The sequence below is a fragment of the Numenius arquata genome, chromosome 2, assembly GCF_964106895.1.
Source record: "Numenius arquata chromosome 2, bNumArq3.hap1.1, whole genome shotgun sequence".
In the NCBI taxonomy this organism is placed as follows: domain Eukaryota; kingdom Metazoa; phylum Chordata; class Aves; order Charadriiformes; family Scolopacidae; genus Numenius; species Numenius arquata.
The window spans coordinates 116561882-116583145 of NC_133577.1; positions in this window are offsets into that span (position 1 = coordinate 116561882).

The window sequence follows — 21264 nt, forward strand, 5'->3', positions numbered from 1 at the left end:
CTACAGAGTAGGCTGAGTTCCAGCTGGCGAGAAAGCAGCTTTGGAGAAAAGGGCCTGGAGGTCTTGGTGGACACAAGTTGACCATGAGCCAGCAACGTGCCCTGGTAGCAAAGACAACAAACAGCCTCCCGGGCTGCATGAGCAAAGGTGTAGCCAGCAGGTCAAGAAAGGGTATTATTTCTATTCTGTGCTTGTGAGACTACATCTAAAGGTCTGTGTTCAATTTTGGCTTGCCAATGCAAGAAAACACGGTGATAGAGGCAAGAGGCACGAGTTGGAGCATGGGTGCTGTGCCCTTGTTCTCAGCAGCTGCCCAGCCACCCCCAGGGCTATCTAACCTGCTCTCTAGGAGCTGCAAGGAGATTTTACAATGCTGCTGGATACTTATTCCTCAGCTCTAGTATCATTATAATTTCATATTTACTTTAGGTGTATCCTGGGCTGGTTGCTCTATGAAAGAGAACGTTTTATCAGTTCGATACAATTTGTTCTTGTAAAATGTCTGTTCATTGTTGCTTATCTCTTTATCTTCAAGGTGTTAAATTTATATAAAAGTGTTGAAGTAGTCTCAGATTCCCTTGGTTCTCCTTTCTCCTTCAGTTAAAAATAAAGTAAATCCTTTCACACTCAGCAAGACTCCAACGTCCTGTCCTTCTCCAGGTCTCTGAAGATGATCAGAGGTTGCTTCTCTGACTCCTTAAGTAGTCCAGGATGAATTTCATCAAGTCCTGCCAGCCTGGGGACCTTTACCTGCAGTCTGTAAGCAAAAGTCTATTTGCAAAAACTTTATATATACATTTTGTGTTTATTGTTAGGATACATAGGATAGCAAAAGAAGTAGTTAAATAACATTCAGACAATCTAGAATTATATACAACTAGTCTTTACACTAAAGGGTTGGCATTTCAGCAATGAAGAAATGTAATTTTGCAGGTAGCAAAACAACATCAGCCCAAATGTTGCCTGAAACTACTTGTACATAAGTATAAGAAAAGGAAGGAAAGAAAAAGAAATACACAGAAAAAAAATGGGGGTTAAACGAAATAAAACCAGCATGACTTGTGTGACAAATTGAACTAGCACAGAAGCAAGAGCTACCTCTACTTTAACACATAGTATGTTGTACTGGTTTTGGCTGGAATAGTGTTAATTTTCTTCATAGTAGCTCATATGGTGTTATCTTTTGGATTTGTGCTGAAAACAGTTCAGATAACATAGAGATGTTGTAGATATTGCTGAACAGTGCTTGCACAGAGTCAAGGCTTTTTTGGCTCTTCACACTGCCTCACTAGTGTGTAGGCTGGGGGGAACACAGAGTTGGGAGGGGACACAGCTGGGACAGCTGACCCTAGCTGACCAAAGGGATATTCCATACCGTACAATGTTGTGCTCAGCAATAAAAGCTGGGGGAAGAAGGATTTGGAGTGATGGTGCTTGTCTTCCCAAGTAACAGGAAGGTGTGACGGAGCCCGGCTCCGTCAGTTCAGCCCTGCGGAGATGGCTGAACACCTGCCTGCCAACAGGAAACAGTGAATGAATTCTTTATTTTGCTTTGTTTGTGTGCAGAGCTTTTGCTTTGCCTATTAAACTGTCTATCTCAACCCACACGTTTTCACACTTTTACCCTTCCAGCTCTCTCCCCCATCTCACTGGATGGAGGAGTGAGCAAGTGGCTGAGTGGGGCTTAGCTGCTGGCTGGCTTTAAACACATGCTGTACAAACAGGAGTGGTTTTGTACAGCAAAACAGTTTGTGATGAGGACCTGAAATCCACATTTCAGGGTTTTCCTTTGTTTTGGAGGAGCTGTAGCCTGTCTCTGTCGAACTCCCCTTGGCAGCTGCTCCTGGATATACATCTTCCCATTCATTCCCATCCCCAGGAAGCCAGGTTCATGCAGTTTGAGGCTGCTTTACCATGCAACCCAAAGCAAAAGAATGGGAGATGATAAAGAGATTTGTTACAAGAGTGGACTTGTGTTCTGAACCAACACACTGATGTAGATCATCCCAATGAGACCACAGGAGGAGGATGCAGGTGCTCAAATGAAATAAATCCATGGCAGAAAGTTTGGAAATGGCACTGAAAGAGAAGAGGTAATTTAGAGAGAGACTCAAAATCATGTACTAGCTTACAACTTCCTCTTTTAGAAAGTGTACACATGGCAGAGATGATCTTGATAGATTACTCATCCTGATGCCACAAAAGGAAAGAACAACAATAATTATATAATTCTTCTAAACTGGCCACAGGGTTATCTTTAGAGGTTTACAAGCAAATAATGTTAATTACTATTCCTCCCCAGCCAGCCTTAATAAACATTGAACCCAAAAATATGAACTTCACCTTCTCTTCTGTATCTTAACACAAGGTCTCATTGTCATTAACACATTGACATGGAGATGGGCTATGAGCTGTCTGGAAAGGGCTTTTTCCTCTCTTAAGGGTCTCCAATTTTCAGTGCATGAGAGCAGCTAATATGGGATGGCAGGAGGGAGAAGGAGGCAGGTCCCATCCCTACAGCAGAGGAAAGCCCCAGGAATGCGGTTTTGGGGTACCGCATGCTCCTGCCCACAGTGGGGCTGCGCTCCCTTCTGGCAGCATGGTTTGCCCTGCTCGAGCCCAACATGTCGTTCATTTGTGTCTTTCACTCTAAATTGTGTCCTAGAAAGCACTTCACATGCTTGAGTTCAGTCACTTTTCCAAATTCTGAACTGGACACCAGCACATATGTGATTCTGCTGCCAACTATCATGGACCCAGATGAACATGAGCCTGGACAGACCTTCTGTGCAACCCCCATGACTTCTTCAGTAGGGAAGCCTCCTTGGATCCAGGTTCATGGACTTGCAGGCAACTTTTCAGTGCTGGAGGAAGGCTAGAGCATAGTCAGAAGTGAGCCAGGGAGACAGTAAGATGAAGAAAAAATACAAAGAATATCGGATACAAATACCCAGCAGCTGCAGAGCAGAAAAAAAAGACGTGGAACAGTTTACATGCAACTAGGTGTAAGTCAGACTGAAGTGTTTTCTGTTATCAGCATCTAAATTAACCAGTTTTAGTTGGTTCAGGTATGTCTACGTGAGTGGGAGAAGTGCAGCCATACTCCTAAACACAGCTTCAGGGTGATAGGAGTCCCTGGATAAGATCAGAAAGACTCAACTTCTTTGGGAAGAGGATGTCTGTGGATCTTCGAGGCTGGTTTCAAGTGGAATGAAAAAAGAGGCACCCAGAAAGGTAATGCTCCTGTGCCAACTCTTGGGCAGATTTGTCCCCGCTGCCCTGCTGGGTCATCAGATGCTCCAACCTCCCAAAGTCACAAAGCAGTAGCCTAAAGTACATTGTCAGCACCCATGAGGACTCAGATCTGCAGGATTAAAGAACCATTATTTCAGAGATTTTCACTCCCTCTAATGCCCTTATTAACGTGGGCATATTTAGCCATTGATTCAGCAACACCCTAAAACATGGGTTAAAGTCCATTTCTTTTCTCTATCAGTTTGTTCTAGAGGGATATTTTCATGGCTCACCAGAGATATTACTACATCCATTTCTCTTGCAGCAGTAGCCGTCTGAGGTGACCTACCTCTTTGTGTATTTAGAACTAAATTTAGAGTAACTATGCTGTAACTCAGCTCCCAATTCCCCATGCCCGTGGTTCAAGCATATTTATTCTACCTCATCTAAAATAACTTCTCTCCCTGCAGAGGGAGCTGAGGGAACTTGAGAACTCCAAAAGACACCTGGGCTGGGGAAGGTTTGGGACTATGGACTGTACGTTGTGTTGCCACCACAAAGCCCCCTTACAGTGCTGTTGGGGGAAGCCCAGTAGTAGAGATTCATTTCAAAGCTATTACTCCTCCAACCTGATTTATGCTGTGAAACTGTGATCTGACTATGCCCAGGGGAGATTTAGCAGGTTTACTCAGAAAATTGCAGAGCAGACTCACAGTGTCTGTTTTCACCAGTAGCTGCCAAGTTTCCACTCATCTTTTTCCTCTTCTCCTTACTCTTCTGTCTGTTCCCCAGTCAAGCTACACATTAGCACCTTTGATGCAGGGCAAAGGACATACCAGCAATGCAGAGCAGAGGTGTCAGGGTGCTGGAGAGGGGAGCAGGACGTCCCCATTTGCACCCACGGCCCAGCTCACCTGACTGAACTGATCTAGGAGGCCACTCTCAGCTCAGCAAACAAACACAGGAATTGCCTTATTGCACCGGGTGAGAATCTACACTGTTCTGTCATGACCCAAAGTAGACAGATGTTGGAAATTAATCTGCTGTTCCTGGAGCTCTCTAAAATTTTCAAACCTCCCTTTAGTGGCACCTGCCATTACACCTCAAGGATAGGAGTCAAATCACTGGACTTTAAACATCTGCAAAGTTGACACCTGCATCTGGGAGACTCCTGTGGAGTGCCTCTGCCATCAGTGTGAGTGACAGATACCCACAAGACACAATTCATATGTCCTCTTGTAGACAGCCACCATGGGAAGGTGGGCTAATCACACCCTGGAAGTGCCCATCTTTTCATATAGACATCTGAGTGTGATCATAGAATCATAGAATCATTTTGGTTGGAAGAGATCCTTAAGGTCGTCAAGTCCAACCGTTAACCTAGCACTGCCAAGTTACCACAAAACCATGTCCCTCAGCATTACATCTACATGTACAGAATCATAGAACCAACAAACTCAGTTATGGGCATCCACATCAGCCTTCTTCCATGAGCCACCCAATCCATCTCCAGTGGAGACTTCTTTTGATCTGAAAGAGGTAAGAGTCCTGTGGGACACAGTCATGAGATCCTGCAGTTAATGTCTCTGTCCAATATATATGCATATAAGCACTCTGAATTCTGTCACATCCTAATTTGGGAGGCTTTACTTTGCAATCTTTTCTTTGACTGTTTGTTTCTGGGCTCTTTTGAAAAGTGCTAACAAGAGATCAGGCGACCCAGTACCTGGCTTTGTTTTGATCCCCTCTCAGCTGGTCTGCAGCTTTGAAGCCCACTGCATGGAGCCAGTGGGGTAAGTTGGAGTGTCAGTGAGCAGAGGTGGATATTTCACACATGAAAGCTGGCAAAAAAGGAATGCATGCTTCCTAAGACATATTCCTAGAAATGCCTGAACCGTTTGGACTGAAACCATCCCAGAATTCATCCTGAAGCAGATTATATGCTCGGAAGCTTGTTGCAAAGACCAGCAGCTCAGCACAGAGCACTGCAGCTGCAGAGTGGGGCAGTCGATATTCACTTGCTAAATTCCTGTTGGGCTACTGGCCTCAACAACACTGTATGGCATGAATTTCACCTTGAGTTGGGCACTTAGAGGAAAGGATTTCCTTTATGGGTTTTGAATTTGGTTCTCTCTAGTTTACATTTTTTTGTTTCTAATATTGAGAGCTAGGGAGATCAGGAACTCCCACTCGGAGTGTCCTTTGCACAGAGGTACATGTGCCTTTTGTATAGCCGCATTCTTAACATATTTGCAGAGTACAGTCATATTAATGTCTAACAGACTAATATCAAATATCTGCAATGCCCCTCGCAGACCTCCCAAACAATCTCAACCGCTGCTATTGTAATTCCGGAATTCTTGCTGGTGGCCTAATCGATAACTAAAATGGATTAAAGAGACATTGTTGGGAAACAATTAAGAAAGACATCTGACGAGCCATCCTCATGGATGGCAGCACACAAACAATAGGACCTGAACACCTAGGTCACATAGCTGAGGCACAACAACCCACGCAAGGCCATGGCTGCCTGCCCTGTATGAGCTAGTCAGTCATGGAGCAAATCAGTGCAGGCTCCTGAGGGACACGGTGGTGATTTTGAGCTGGTTGGTAGTGAGGGAAAGGGAAAACCACGTCTGTAATCCAACCTCACTCTGATCACGACACAAGAGCAATGGCTCCACCAACAAAATCCCCATTCTGCTCTCCACAGCCTGCTTCCCTGCCTGAAAGGGGGAGCAGACTTCTAGGGCAGGATTTCTCAATCCAGGGATCTTACGACCTCAAAAACCTCCCACTGACTTGAAGCATGAGTTGGAGAGAATATGAAGGTGGTATTTTCTCCCCTTGAAATAATTCAAAGCCTGGACAGGCTCTCAGAAGGCTTCCTCCAGCCAAGGCTTTTTAATTCCAGAACAATGAAGAATATTTACTGCTATGAGCTAATATCTGCCTCTAACAAGAGCTGCACTGACCTGTCTTGTCTGTCACAGGAGATGTCCTTGCAAAAGAAATTTCCAAAATATCTATCAATAAAACATCCTTTGACATGGGACTGAGTAATTTTACATGCCTTAGTTTCTTTTAAGTAAAACAAATATCTCATGTTTATCTACTATGGAAGGCTGTTATAAAGTCACACTAATAATCATAAAGCAATTCAAGAATCTTGAGTGGAAGGTCCTAAAAATTGGCAAGTGATATTATACCATTAATGTACTAATAATGAGATACCTCAGGTAATATTTAACTGTAGAATGAGGCAGTAGTAATAAAAATGACACTTAAGAATTAATCGTTCTTCTAATTAAGGTACTGTTCCTCTAACTGAACTATTATCTTGGAAAAAAACCAGACCGATTCAATAAGAGGCATATTTACAAACACTTTATCTTCAGACAGAGTGTAAAGGTTATCAACATAGATTTATGCTAATAAATTACGCTTGAGTAAGTATTGTATTTTGAATTGGTTTTCAAATGATAACCAGGAATACAAGAGTTTGGTAGCATTTCATATACTGTATATTTAGACTATCAAGGCAAAATATTTTTATATATATGTATTAATATCAATAAGTCCTTATGTAGATAAGGACTGGTCTGATCAGGCCAGTCTAATTGTTGTGTTTGCATTGTCGTTAAGATTGATTAATGTTTGTGTTGGAATTGTTATTAATATTCATTTGTGGTTTTGTAAATGTACATATGGAATCTGGCACAGAGAGACATAGATAGGTAGACATCTAGGAAGTGAGGAGAGAGCTTTACATATTGATTCTTAAGAAAAACAGGTTTTCCCAACTGCATCAATCAGGGGCAGGGTGCCTGGGACATTCATCCTCAATCTTTTCTACTGAAGATTTAGACTCTAATTTGTCGATGTCTTAAGTAGACACCCACTACTTTGCACATGTAATTTATTCTTTCTATGCATTTTGCTGGCACCTCACTCCTCTGCTACAGACATGATACTCTTTCATCCTCTCCGCCCTGCCTTCGGAATACTAAAACTATCCAAGGCCAAGTGCAAGGTCCTGCACATGGGTCACGGCAATCCCAAGCACAAATGCAGGCTGGGCAGAGCATGGATTGAGAGCAGACCTGAGGAGAAGGACTTGGGGGTGTTGGTGAATGAAAAGCTCAACATGAGCTGGCAATGTGTGCTCACAGCCCAGAAAGCCAGCTGCATCCTGGGCTGCATCAAAAGAAGCATGGCCAGCAGGTCAAGGGTGGTGATTCTACCCCTTTACGCTGCTGTGGTGAGACCCCACCTGGAGTACTCCAGCTCTGGAGCCCTCAGCACAGGAAGGACTTGGACCTGTTGGAGCTGGTCGAGAGGAGGGTCACAAAAATGGTCAAAGGGATGGAAAACCTCTCCTGTACAAAAGGCTGAAAGAATTGGGGTTGTTTAGCCTGGAGAAGAGAAGGCTCCGGGGAGATCTTATAGCAGCCTTCCAGTATTAAAGATGGCCTACAGGAAAGATGGGGAGGTACTCTTTATCATGGAGTGTAGCAGTAGGATGAGGAGGAATGGTTTTAAACTGAAAGAGGGTAGATTTAGATTAGATATTAGGAAGAAATTCTTCATTGTGAGGGTGATGAGACACTGGAACAGGCTGCCCAGAGAAGTTGTGCATGCCCCTTCCCGGGAAACATTCAAGGGCATGTTGGATGGGGCTTTGAGTAATCTGGTCTAGTGGGTGCTGCCCCTGCCCATGGCAGGGGGTTGGAACTAGATGATCTTTAAGGTCCCTCCCAACCCAAACCATTCTATGATTCTAAGTTTTTCTTGCAGTCTGTGAGCACAAGGCATGTGAGGTCACAGGACAGCACGGATGGTCTTCTACAAGCATTTAAAGTCTTAGTGGTCCATCAAAGTTGCTCTCCTCTGCACCCCCAGCTGCATCTCTAGTCCCCCATGCTACTCCCACTGCTCCCTAATCATGGGGGTGAAGGCAGATAGGTTATAGCCATGGTACGGTGTGTGCTGGGTTCCTGCTTGCACACCAGGACTCCTTCCTAGCAAGACTCTCTTCACTCTTCTGGGACACTGTTCAGATCAGCTCTCATGTGTGATCACTTCACCAGAAGTACTGCTTGCAGCTCTTTGGGACAAGCCCAGTTTATCTGCTGTGACTTCCAGCCCATGCGCCTTACAAGCTCCTGGTCTGCAGGAATATGTGCGAGCTCTGCCACTCAGCAGCTCAGACCCACCAGGGCTGTCTTGCCTACACAACCCTCTGGGCTAAGAGTCAAATCTGAGTTTAAATATTAACGAAATGCTCTGTGGTGCACAAGGCAGTCAAGGCTGAGCACAATGTTCTGCAATTGGGTTGCACCAGTTTGGAAAAATCGTAGCTTTCAGTTGCTTCATGTATACACAATGAAGTTTCCTTTTCCATAATGTAGGCAGTTGGCAAGAGAAAACATGATCTGCTGTCCTTAAGAAATTATTTTTTTACCTCGTGGCTAAATCAAGCCTTGAATTGTCTTTTTTTCAGCCTAGAATGAGTGCTCAGCTGCTTATGCTCACCTGTGGGTGGACAGGAGGAGGAGAAGGGTTGGGAGCAGGATGGTGGAGACATCTCCCTGCTCCTCCTCCCCAGCAGGGCTGATTTCTGAGCCCTACAAAGGAGCCTCGCAGGAAGGTTACTCACCTGAGAGAACACGCCAGCAGCCCTCTGTGCAAGGAGATCTCAGCTGGCGGTGCAAGGAAACTGGTCAGACCACTCTCCCTGCCCCTGCTCCCCCATGTCCTTCTTGCACATGAAAGTGTAACAGGACCCCACAGGGGCTGACGCTGTGTTGGGGATCTGCACCCACCTCCTACACATGTGCCAGGCTGCGGGCACAGAAAACCCCTCAGGAGCACATGGCCCAAGTCCTCTCATAGGTTAATTTGTAGGTCCTTGCCTTGTACCAGCCTCCCCAGCAAGCTGGCTTTCCCAGTTACTTCTGCTATCTCACGTGTCTGCAGCTCAGTATTTCTACCTGTGCTCTCCTAAAAGTGTCCTGACTTTCTCCTTTGCTTCACCCTGATAATTTCCATCAATTTTTGGTATGTCTCACTGTAGAGATTTGTATTTTAATCAGTCACCATAAGGACAAACAAAGCCCAGTTGCTTAAGAGTAACTGAAACTTAGCTTCAGGTGGAAGAAAATTGTCCTAGAAACTTGAGGAACACCTTAAGATGTGAGGGTTCTTGTGGAGGTGGATATCCTTCTGGCAAAGCCTCACTTGTTACCCAAGAGATGAGGCAGAAAGGCTTTCAACTTGCCACTGCTGACAGAAGGAGGTTTCTCTTCCTACACCAGGCTGGCCCAGAGCCCGTCAAGACCCAGACTAGTCTGGGCCATGCAGCCTTGCCAGCCCAAACTGCAGCAACTCAGCACTCTTTAGAACACCAGAAGTCACGTGAAAAATGTTGTGTGTATTATTTCTTTACTGTGATCGCTAATTAGGAGCTGGCATCAATGGGAACAACAGCGCTGCACCGTACCTTGCGTCACATAGCTCAGGTGACAGTCCCTGCTCACTGTGTCCTGACGTTGGATCTTGCCCATCCAAAACAAGTTGCAATCTGACTCCTCAGTGCTGTTTAAATCAGGCTCTGAGTACATAGTTCGGAAAATAAAGGGCAGGATTGGCTAGAAAAACAGAATGATTTAACAAAATGAAGGAATCCACACATGTTTGTGCAGTTGTTTTTTCACGGGCACGTCACAGGACAGAAGACATTTAATCAGGGCTTGTACTGATAGTGACATTACACTGCAACCAACTCACATTTATCAGATGTACTTAGATACATGTTTTTTACTTTAGGCCCATCCTGAGTCATAAATAAAAAAGTCTTTCCAGCAGACCTTGGAAAATATTACGTCATGCAAGTGCAGTCAGTAGCTAAAAGGTAACTCACTTTTGATTATAAAGGCAGCTAATTAAAAGAATACAGATATTTGGATGCATTTTTCACAAAAGCGACTATCATATAAAAAGATACTACTATATTTATAATGATAAATATTAAAAAGTTAGTTATGGTTAATGCCTTTGTAAAGGATAAGGCATATGACACGAGTGAGGAATTTCCTCAGACTCTGTGGCACTTTGTAATACTGTTTCAAGACTGAGATTTAAGCCCCAGAACCACATGGGTTTATGGTGTTACAATGAGCGAGCATTTAATTTCCATTGACAACCAGACTGGATTATCCAAACATACCCACTCCAAGCACATCATCTGTGTGACCATTTTTTTCATTTAAACATCTTGGAAAATGAGAGAGGGAAGGCGTTTTGGAGATATGAAGGAGAGTCTGATACAGGCAGATTCATTTTCTGGCCTTTATTGGGAAGATCTCCCTCCCAGACCTCCAGCTCTAGGTTTCTACCCAGCTGACTCCGTATTCCCCATCTCCCTTTGCCCAGCTCAGCAACCACCTGGTTGTTCTTGTGGAGGCTCCCAGGTGCTGTTCGTCCCATCCCAAGGAGTGTTTGCCTCCTCACCCTTCACGTGAGAGCCCTGCTGGAAATCCTGCTCTTATTTTATCCTCCTTTTGTTTGCTCTAAATTCCCTGCTTCATAGACTTTGATATACAGGCATCTGTATATCAGTAAATACAGGCATCTCCCCTTTCCCCTCGTGTTCATCAATTCCCAAAATGTTTGTTTTTCAGGGACTTGTGTGCAGAATTGAGATTGTTTTTCCCAGCCCAACACTGCCTTTCAGGCAGAACAGTTTCTTACTGCCTTGTCTTCAGGTGTTTTTGCATGAAGCACAGTGTGGGAGAGATTCCCTTTTTTGTTTCACCCAAAAAGACTATTTCAATTCGCTCCTGCAACCCAGTGCTCTGAGCCCCATCGGTGACTCAGTGGGAACGATGCCAGCTATTGAGAAAGAAGCTAATTTCCTGCAGCAACTATCTTTTCCAAGATGGCCTTTATCCTAAACTGATTAGATGCAATATTTTTAGCTTGTTTGATCTGGCACAATTACAAGCTGAAGCAGCCTGGCAAGGAGCAAAGGGGAGTGCCAGCTCTGGCAGCTGGTGCTGTGGGACAGGGTCTGTTCCTCAGAAGCTGCTGCAGAAGAAGGTGCCACCAGCCTTGAACTGGAGGGTTTTCCCGTTCCTGTTACTGCTTGCTGTTTGCAAAATGGCTTGCACAAATGGCTTTGGGATTTGTGGCTTTGCATATTTTTAGCCCAGCTGGTGGAAGTACAGCTCTTTTTATCAATAATGCTGTGGATAGGAACTGTGATAGTGGGCACTTTGGGATCCAAAGACAACTACAGGCCTGATCACAGCCCTGGGTGTCCGAGCTTTCCTCCAGGTTTGGCACAAGGACCAAATAAGCCTCTTCTAATAGTGAAAAAACTCACCAAAAAAACCCAAAAGGCTGAAACCCTGGTCTATAGCAGGTCACAACAAACCATGTGAACTGCGAGGCTTCCTGTTGCACAAGCAGCGGCCAAAATATCAACTACAAACATCATGCTGGGGAAGGAAAAAAAAAGTAGGAGTCTGGGCTTGACTGACTGAGAGATGCTGTGGAAGAGCCCAGGAGTCCCGGAGTTGGCGCGTCTGGGACTGTGAGCACAGAAATACAGACATTGCTGCCTGCTCTTTGATTCACCAAGTGAGAATTGAAAATTCATTCAAATGTTTCCTTTGTGGTTGGTTGTTTGCGGCTTTTTTTTTTTTGCTGGATCTCTCATCCACCATTCTCGTAAACCTCAAATAAGCAGGACTAATAAGAAGTGCTACGGCTGGGATTATCCCATAGTCCTGAATTACCTCTTTTCTACTTCTGCCTTCTCCCAAGCAGACGGTGTGCCAGGTCAGGCCACCTGCTGACCTGCATAAAGGTATTTTATTGTTTCCTTGTGTCAGTCTGCAAACAAGCAGATAGGAAGGATATTCAGGAGAGTGAATGCAACAGAGGGTACTGTGGGGCTTTTTAACGGCATGAAAAAGATCTCAAGAAAAAGATTTGTAGATTGAGAATGAGAAGGGTGAACAAAATTATGTTTAACTTCTCCTTACGACTAATTTGACTCAGCTTTTGAATTTTACCTTTAATTTGCCCTACTCACATTTATTATAATAGTTATTTTAAAATATATTTAATATATTTAAGAAGGTCAACAGTATCTTGGGCTGTATCAGTAACAGCATGGTAAGTAGGACTCAGGGGGTGATTGTTCCCCTGTACTCAGCACTGGTGAGGCCCCACCTCGAGCACTGTGTCCAGTTTTGGGCCCCTTACCACAAAAAAGACATTGAACTGCTGGAGCGGGTCCAGAGAAGGGCAATGAAGTTGGTGAGGGGTCTGGTCTCATGAGGAGAGGCTGAGGGAGCTGGGGCTATTCAGCCTAGGGAAGAGAAGGCTGAGGGGAGACCTTATTGCTCTCTACAACTACCTGAAAGCAGGTTGTAGGGAGGCGGGGGTCAATCTCTTCTCCCAAGTCACAGGCGATAGGACAAGAGGAAATGACCTCAAGTTGCACCAGGGGAGGTTCAGATTGGATATTAGGAAAAATTTTTTACACTGAAAGGGTTATTAAGCATTGGAATGGGCTGCCCAGGGAAGTGGTTGAGGCACCATCCCTGGAGGTATTAAAAAGATGGGTTGACATAGTGTTCAGTAACATGGTTTAGTGATGGGGTTTTTTGTTTGGTTTTTTTGTTTTGGTTTTTTTTTGTTTGTTTGTTTTATCAGAGTTAGGTTGATGGTTGGACTAGATGATCTTAAAGGTCCCTTCCAACCTAGACAATTCTATGATTCTATGATTCTATAGTTTTTATGATTCTATGATTTTATTTAATGTTTAATTTTTTAAAATATCTTTAAAGTATGTGGTCCCTGTGTAATATAGAGAAGCAAAGTTCAAAGAAGTGAAAGTTTGCTAGCACTAATCTAAAAAATTAATCTAAACTACTGATTTTCAGCATGTGGTCTTTGAACCTACTGCTTTACTTCTAAGGATGCCTATAACACAAGTAACAAAAGCAGGCTTTTCTGTGCTAGATGGCAATGTGTACTTGGGAGACTTGTATGGAAATGTTTATGAGCCCACAAATGGGAGAAGTTAAGTATGTTAACAGTAAATTAAAAAAAAAAAAAAAAAGGCATTTCAGTGACAATTAATTGCAATACAGAAACCGGAAGTTCCTCTCTTAACAATTACCAAAATATTCAAGAAAGTGGGGGTCCTTAAATAATCTGAAACTGTCCTGACATAAGATCAAAGGGCAAAATACTCCATGTCCCTTGACTACCCAGTTTGTGCAATTCCAGGGGAAAAGCAGGCTGGTAATAAAGGTGAGTTCAGGTTAAAATTCCCAAATCCAGATGTGATTTCAAAGATTTATAGAGAGCAGGGCTGTACACACCTGACTAGCTCCGAAACAAATGCTCAGAGATGACGTGGGGGAGCGTAGACACCAGACCTGTCGAGCCACGGAGCCCACAGCTAGGTGAACCCCTCTGCTAGATGAACACAGAAATGTTGCTCCATGTGCAAAACCCCAGATCTTTTCATTTTGCACATTCTTGCAAAACAAGCTGAAGCTGATAGGGACACAAGAACTGATAAGAGACCTGGTAAAATATTGGGAAATACATTTTTCCATGTAACTGTTACCTGAGAGAAACCTCAGGCATAATGTTCACACTTTAAGGAATGGCACAGTCTAAAGTATGTGGAGATAATGGAGTATTTTATTGCACTGCTATTTGCAAAGGTACAACACACAGGGAGACCTAGAGCACAAACATAAGTGATTACAAGGAGCTGGCTCTGACTTAATGTCTAAATATATTCAAATGTTCCACCTTTTCCATAGATATATCTGTTCTGCATTTATTTATTTAGGTTCTTTTTAACACTGTCCTTAAGGGCATTTCAACATGGATAAGCAAATAAAAGAGTACTCATCTGGACTTTAAAGAGGAAACTGGGAACAATGGCCAGGGCTTTCCTGGGAAATATGGTGCAGGCACCCATTCAGAGAAGCTGCTTGTTGTATTCTGTCAGTCAGCATTTTGGGCATTTATAATTACTGTTTGGTTTTTGGTTTTATGTTCATGCCAGTTTGACTTTGCTGTGGTTTTTTAAACAGAAATTATTTGGGCTTAGTAACTGAAATTCAGGCGACCACTGTTGTGGTCTTCAAGGACCATTGTCTTGACTGACCTCTGGGGAGACAGAAACCGGACCAAAGTCATGGCCTGGCGACGGAGCCACAAACAAATGGTCCAACAGTGCTGACGGGTAAGAAAATGTGCCTTTTCTGGCCCAGCAGTGCTTGGAGGGGGATATGGACATGGACACGAGTGTCAGGCCCCATTCAACACATGAAACAGCTCCTGGGCTGCAGTTGGCCAACTCCTGACAAGAGAAGAATAAATTATTCCTCCTTCTGCCATCTGCTCCTGCTTGCCAGCAGGGAAAGATCTCTAAAGGAAACCCAGTGGGGACACCACAGCTTTCCCTGGGGCTGGCACCACGTTACCATGGTATTCACACAACAGACCTGCACAATCTCAGCAGGAAAGGGCTGTGGTGTAAAGTCACAGGCAGCTGGCACCATGGCTTCCTAGAGATGGCACATACCTAGAGGAGGGATATATGTAACTGCTGCATGCAAGTCTGAGTTGGACACAACCCACTGCAATGCCTCTCTCTTATCCTGAGAGAATACAGGATGTTTTTACACTCTCATGCAGCTGAAAGCTCCCAGCAAGCGGGTGTCCCACAAGCATCTCTCTGAACAAGTGTCCTTGGAGCCAGCAGGAAAGACCTCAGGGTGGAGAGGCAAGGCTGACCCTCCCGCTCCAGCACAGCACAAGCAAGGCTAGCTACGCCTCTGTTTTATTTTCAGATTATCTGAACACTCATTACTCTGTGTTAAACATAACTCCATGCGCATGTATCCGTATGTGTACCAAAGGACAGAGCACGTCAGGCTCTGATGCTGCAGATTCCCTGACTCACCCATCGCTGGCAGAGCTCTGCAGGGCTCTGTGATTGTGCATTCTCCCATCACCGTGATTCCCAGCCTGGTGAAGTCTTAAACAATATGTTGCTATATGCAGCCACAGTGTAAAAATACAGTTGAATGCTGAATCAACAAGTCTAATCTAGTTGGTCGCCTCCAATATGAGATATCTCTTAAGAAATTAATTTACTTTATGAAATCAAAATAGACAGATGGCCTTAAGTAAAAACAAAGGAATTATTTATGCCCTAAGCAAAATACGGAAAGTTCATAAAAGAGAAAATAACATTAATATTGGATTACAATATGACACTTTAATCTTGAAGAATGAAGCTTGATTTTTAATGTTGGCAAAAGAGGATGACAAAACTCTCCCTGCTCTGGAAAGGCAGAATGCAGGATTTTGTGTTTGTGCTCTTTGTGGTATAATGCCATCATATAAACACCCATCATCCAGGCTAAGTTAGCTGGGTTTCAGGGCACAATCACTCTTAAGTACATAATAAAAGGGAATTAAAATACATAAGTGTAACAAAAGAAGTGTGGATAAAATTTGAGAGAGATATGAATATGGCACCAACCCTTTTATTGGAAATTTCCAATTCCTCTGCACGATACACTGCCGTAACACAGCACTGGGTCTTCCTGCTTATTGTGTGCTCAACACAAAGGAATAATAACCTTCAATGACCCATATCCTAATGGGGGTCTTACCTCTTCCTGAGTCAGTAAGCAAAATTCAGACCCTCTATTTCTACAAGTCTTGATAAATGTGAGCAATCCAGAAATATCCTTGTTAATGAAACTGACCTTCTCTTCCTGCCCAACCTCACTGCCCTTTCCAAACTTGTTGACTGCCTGACACTTGTTTCTTAACTGAACTTACTCATCCTCACCCCCATTTTATGCACCATCACTGAACTTGATCCAGTAGCATGGCTAATTTGATTTGTGCCTCAGGGTAATAAAAACTTGCTGTAAAGAAACCAAGGTACGAGAGTATGAGAAGCTGGACATGAAATGATATTATGCTTCCTTCTGGTGTCAGCATCTTGAGGCTGTGAGTACAAGTGACACCTCTTCTTTCTATGAACACCTCTCAGGGCCATCCAATTTTCCTTTTCTTTCTTGATGTCCCCAGTAGGGGTTTGAAATCTTCCTAAGGATGCCACCCACAGGCTGCAGTTCCTGCCTGTCCTCCAAAATGGGAGCAAGGAACTGGCACCCACCAGCAGTGTGTGCCCAAACTGAGTACCACACTTACTGCTGAGAGAAATATAACATGTTTCCGTTATCCACTGAGCTGCCCAAGTAGAGCAGAGTCATATTTAAAAGGGTTGGAAGCACTTGAGTTTGGAGCATTTTGCAGTAGAAGCACCACAGCAGATGCTATTGTGAGAGGTATTTTGCTGGAAGATTTTGGGCAGAACCTGACAGCAGGTTGACCAGCTGGGGAGCAGAAGACAGGACGTGGCCAGAAAGCTGCACGTGAGAACAGAAGCTTCCCAAAGTTTTCACATTGTGAAATACTAGAAATCGGCATGGGCTGATGCTGTTATCCACATTCTCAGCCAGATAATCTCCCAGTATCAATACTGGTGTTTATTTAACACTAAAGAAAGATGTGGAGCTCTTCACAAGACAAGTAAAATGCATCTCTGGCAGAACTGTTTTCTTTTCTCTGTGAAAAATAGCTTCTCTCTGCAGTCATAAGTCTCTCAGACAGTTTGTTACTGCTTTATCTCCCTCCAGGCACTTGTTTCTCCCTCCCCATCCTGCCCGGGGTGGGAGGCAGTACACGTGAAGCCCTTCAGAGCTCAGCTCACCAAGCGGCTTTCAAGAGCTCTGAGTAGTTTTCAGCTCCCATGAAAACAAAAGGAAGCTGAGGGTACTTGAGACTTGGCAAGGGATCAGGCTGTGACTGATTTACGGCACTGAAGACTCCGCATTTCTGGGGCTGCCTGAGAGACAGAGCAATAAGAAATTTTCGTTTCCTTCTCTTCTGCTTTGCCTTGGCAGAAAAGGCCACATTTTCCCAGCTGGTTATGGAGTTTTAGCTGGTGTTTAAGCACCTGGTATAAAGACACCAGGGCTTTGCACAGCTGAACTTCTGTGGTGTGGGACGGAGATAACCTGCTCTTGTATGCCCCTTGTGCACGAAAGCTCTTCTGTACCATGCGGAGACAATCATGTTCTTAACATTATTGCTGCAAACAGAAAGGCCAAAGTGTTTATACCCTTCGTCACTCTATGTAGTGCCTTATTGCTTCAGTGAATTAGTGGGAATAATTCAAGAGTAAAGCACTCACAGGCGGATGTGATGAAGCCAAAGACAAGACTCCACTGACTTCATTAGAGCCAAGAGTCCCTCCTGCATTTAAACCTAGTCCTAAATAAGCTGTCCTACCTGTTTTACCTTGCAGTGTCTCATGACGCATCCCGAATACAAAGAATTAAGAATGCATTCAACAGTTCAAAATGGTCTTAAAGCACTTCTATGACTACATCATGCCTGCAGTTTGAGGAAGGAGGCCAAAAGCTATTTAACCGTTTTATGGTTTGAGCTGGTTTACATCTTTTTAAATGTTTGTTATTTTAATGGGAAAAGTAATTTCTGCATCAGTTTTACAAACTGCAGCAAATCCCTTAAGCCTATCAGCAGTTACGAAAACCAGGGGTTTGCTATCACAGAGAAGGGACTTTTGAAGGTTTCAGAAGTGATCTGGGGTCTTTTTTGACTAGGAGTGCTTATGGTCTTTGTTAGAAGTGTAGCTCCAACTCTCAAAAGCACCTGAGGTCCATAAAGACTCTCAGAGACCCCGCAGCTGTGGGCTAAGGCGCAGGAAACCCTTGTTGAATAGGCTAATAGAGCTCACACTTTCCAGAGACAGATATTGGGGTCCTGCTTTCTCCACTGTTTCTGGGTTTAATCATTGACTGAAATATGTGCAAACCATCTGAAAGTGGAACATCAGGCTCCTCCTGCCTCTTCTCCTCTTAAACCAATGTGTGTGACTGTCCCTCCAAAGTACACAGGGTGCCCTTCCTCATGCCGTGCCCTTACACCAGATGAGGAAAAGACTTTCTTCAGGGACAGTGGCTCTGATTTCAGACCCCAAAAGGCTAAGGCAAGCCTTGGCTTCCAGCCCAGAGGAGTCCCCTAAGGAGCCGGGCACCCTATGATATTCCTGGTAGCATGACTGAAGCATTTCTAGGTGTTCGTGGTACCATGACCTAAGGAAAGGATCCTAAGGGTGGTTTTCATTGGAGAACTTTGTTGCTATGCTGTCCCCAGCACCTCAGCACCAAGGTTTTACTGCTTTCCTGAACATGGGCACCTGCTACCAAAGTTACTGCCTGAGGCATCAAAACGTTATTTCAGCTACCTCCTTAGGTGGTTTTAGATATCTCAGGGAAATGATTACAAACGCTCCATTGGCCTAGGGAGGGTGATTTCCCTCAGCTCCTCTATAGGCAGTGGAGGGGAGCGGGGTCCTATAGGACAGCCCAACCCACCTACGCCACATTCATGCCCCAACACTTGACTGCACGCATGGTCTGCACCTTTCCACTGGCTGTCACAGGAACTGCACCAAGTCTGGTCCACCAAGTCACAGCTGGCTGTTGGCAATCCCTGCAAAGGCTATTTTTGGCAATGATCTGAGCACACAGGAATTGCTTCTGGACAGACAATTCAGGGTCCCTTAAAGGTGCTTGGGAGGAAGGTTCACTGTGGCACATCTCGCTCAGAGCTGGCGTGCCCAGCAGCCCCATCTGCCTTACCACTGGCTCATGCTCTTTCAGAAGTGAAGGGTACCATAGCTGAGCTCTAGTCACCACTTCCCACCATGCTCAACAGAAACCTGGCAGATGCACAGGTCAGGATTGCAACAGACAGTCCTTCTTATTCATCTCTATTTTCCCGTATTAGTCTCTGCAGACCAATCAGAAACAGTTCACCAAACAAAGTTAAGCAATATCATAGAGAACTTTAAGAAATTACTCTTATCATCCCTCCTGAGGATAGGCTCAACGGTCAAGGCCACAGTGAAATCTTCCTTTTCTTGTAAAAGTTAACTGAAGTTAGTTATTAAAATGCTGCCAGTATTTAGGGAGGTTCTGAAATGAAGAACAGCACAAGATACCTGCACTGCACTCAAGGATATCTTTTCCCATAAAATCTTGGTGTGGTTTCTTCCGAAGAGCTTCCTGGAAGATACAGCAGGTATGATTTTGACTTGCCAATCTGGATAGTCATGTGCTGTAATTCTTGTAAAATTTGAAAGGTTCTCTTGTGGAATTTGTTTGTATTTTTCAAATGTTTATATTGCAGAGAAATAGAGTTTGTGAGTGTGTATACACAGATTGAAAAGTGGGATGAAGTGTGTTAATATTTAATTATTCAGTTAAAGTTACCAGATTTTTGTGTACTTAGTCAATATTTGAGATAAATTAACAAAGAGAAAAAACTATCTCTTTGCTAGTCCCCTCAACAGAATGAGACATATGCATTATGTATTACCAAAGGTTAACAGATGTTGAGGATTAGCAGTGGAGTTGAAGTTTTTTACGTGTGAGAGATGGTAATGCTGTTAATTGCTGGCCATGAGAACAGGATCAGAAGCTATATGGAATAAAACAGAACCAGAATGTTATCTCCGGGGTTTCAGTTCAGACCGAGTCTTGGTCAATGGCGAGTGAAAGTTGTTACCACTTGATAGCTGTGTGGGGTAAGCTTGGTCTGTGGTCCTGGTCCCCATGTGTGAGTGGACACATTATAGAAGTCATCAGAGGAGCTGCACTAATTGCTCATGTTCCACAAGGAGTCCAAGGACTTAATGATGGGAGCACTCTGGAAAGGTAGCATGGGTTACTGGAGTACAGTCCTCTCTTTTAGGGGATTCGTGGAGGAGGTTGGCCTCTACTACGCTGGCACGCATCACAATATCCTCGTTTTCTTTAAAACACCTAAAATTACTAATGGTGCTGACAGCTGAAAAAAATGTCCCTGTGCAGAGTGCATCCTATCATTCTAAACGCCTATGGGAAGAAAACAAGAGTAAGAAGTAGGCAGTTCTGACTGAAGTCATAGTAGCTGATAGCTGCTGATAGAGCCCAAGGAAGAGGGAACCAGATGAGAAAAGCTCGACTAGCGGGTGACTTGCAGCAGCAGTCATCGAGCTGCAGTAAGGTGCCACACCATATGGTCTCATTTACCTGTCAGGAAACAGGTTGAAGGCACTTTACACCGCACTTCAGGTGCTCAGGCTGGCTTGGTTAAACTTGATTTGAGTAATGCCATGTGGCACCACAGTCTTTAAAACAGACTCATGTTCACACGGTTCAGCCTGATGAGACCCTCAGGACGAGATTCCAGGACTCCTTCTGCAGCCCTAAGCCATCCAACCAAACCAGAAGGAGAGCTGGTAAATTGGGGCTCCTATCAGTAAGGAAAAAATACATGCAAAATGCTCACTTCTTCAACAAGACCAGCACTAATAAACCAAAATAGATTTAGAGAATTGTAAAGAGGCATATTGTATGTTCCCTGAGATGAGGGCATTAAATTTGACCTGAGGAAAGAATAAAGGCTGGGCAAGGGGCAGGAGTGGCAACTGAAGTACTCAGAAAAGCTACAGCAGCTGCAGCACTGGGGAAAATCTGAAACGAAAGAGTAATTCATGCACTTCTTTTATTTTTATGGCTGATGAACATTTCAAAGGGTACAAATAGTACATCTTGTGCCCTACAATGTAAAGAACAAAACTATCAAACAGGGCTTTCAGCAATATTCCTCTCTGTCATGTGAAGTCCAAAAGACTGATACCCAGACTAGGAAACAGAGCAGTTCTAAAATCCTTGATAGATAAAACTTCATCCTGCAAACCTAAGTACACTGAGATTTATGAGAGAAAGAACTAAATTAATGAATTTTTTTCATTGAAATTTCATCAGCCTCAGGTTGCAAGCTCTGATCCCAACAGAGGGAGGGACAGTAGTGTACAATTACAGGACTGGTGCA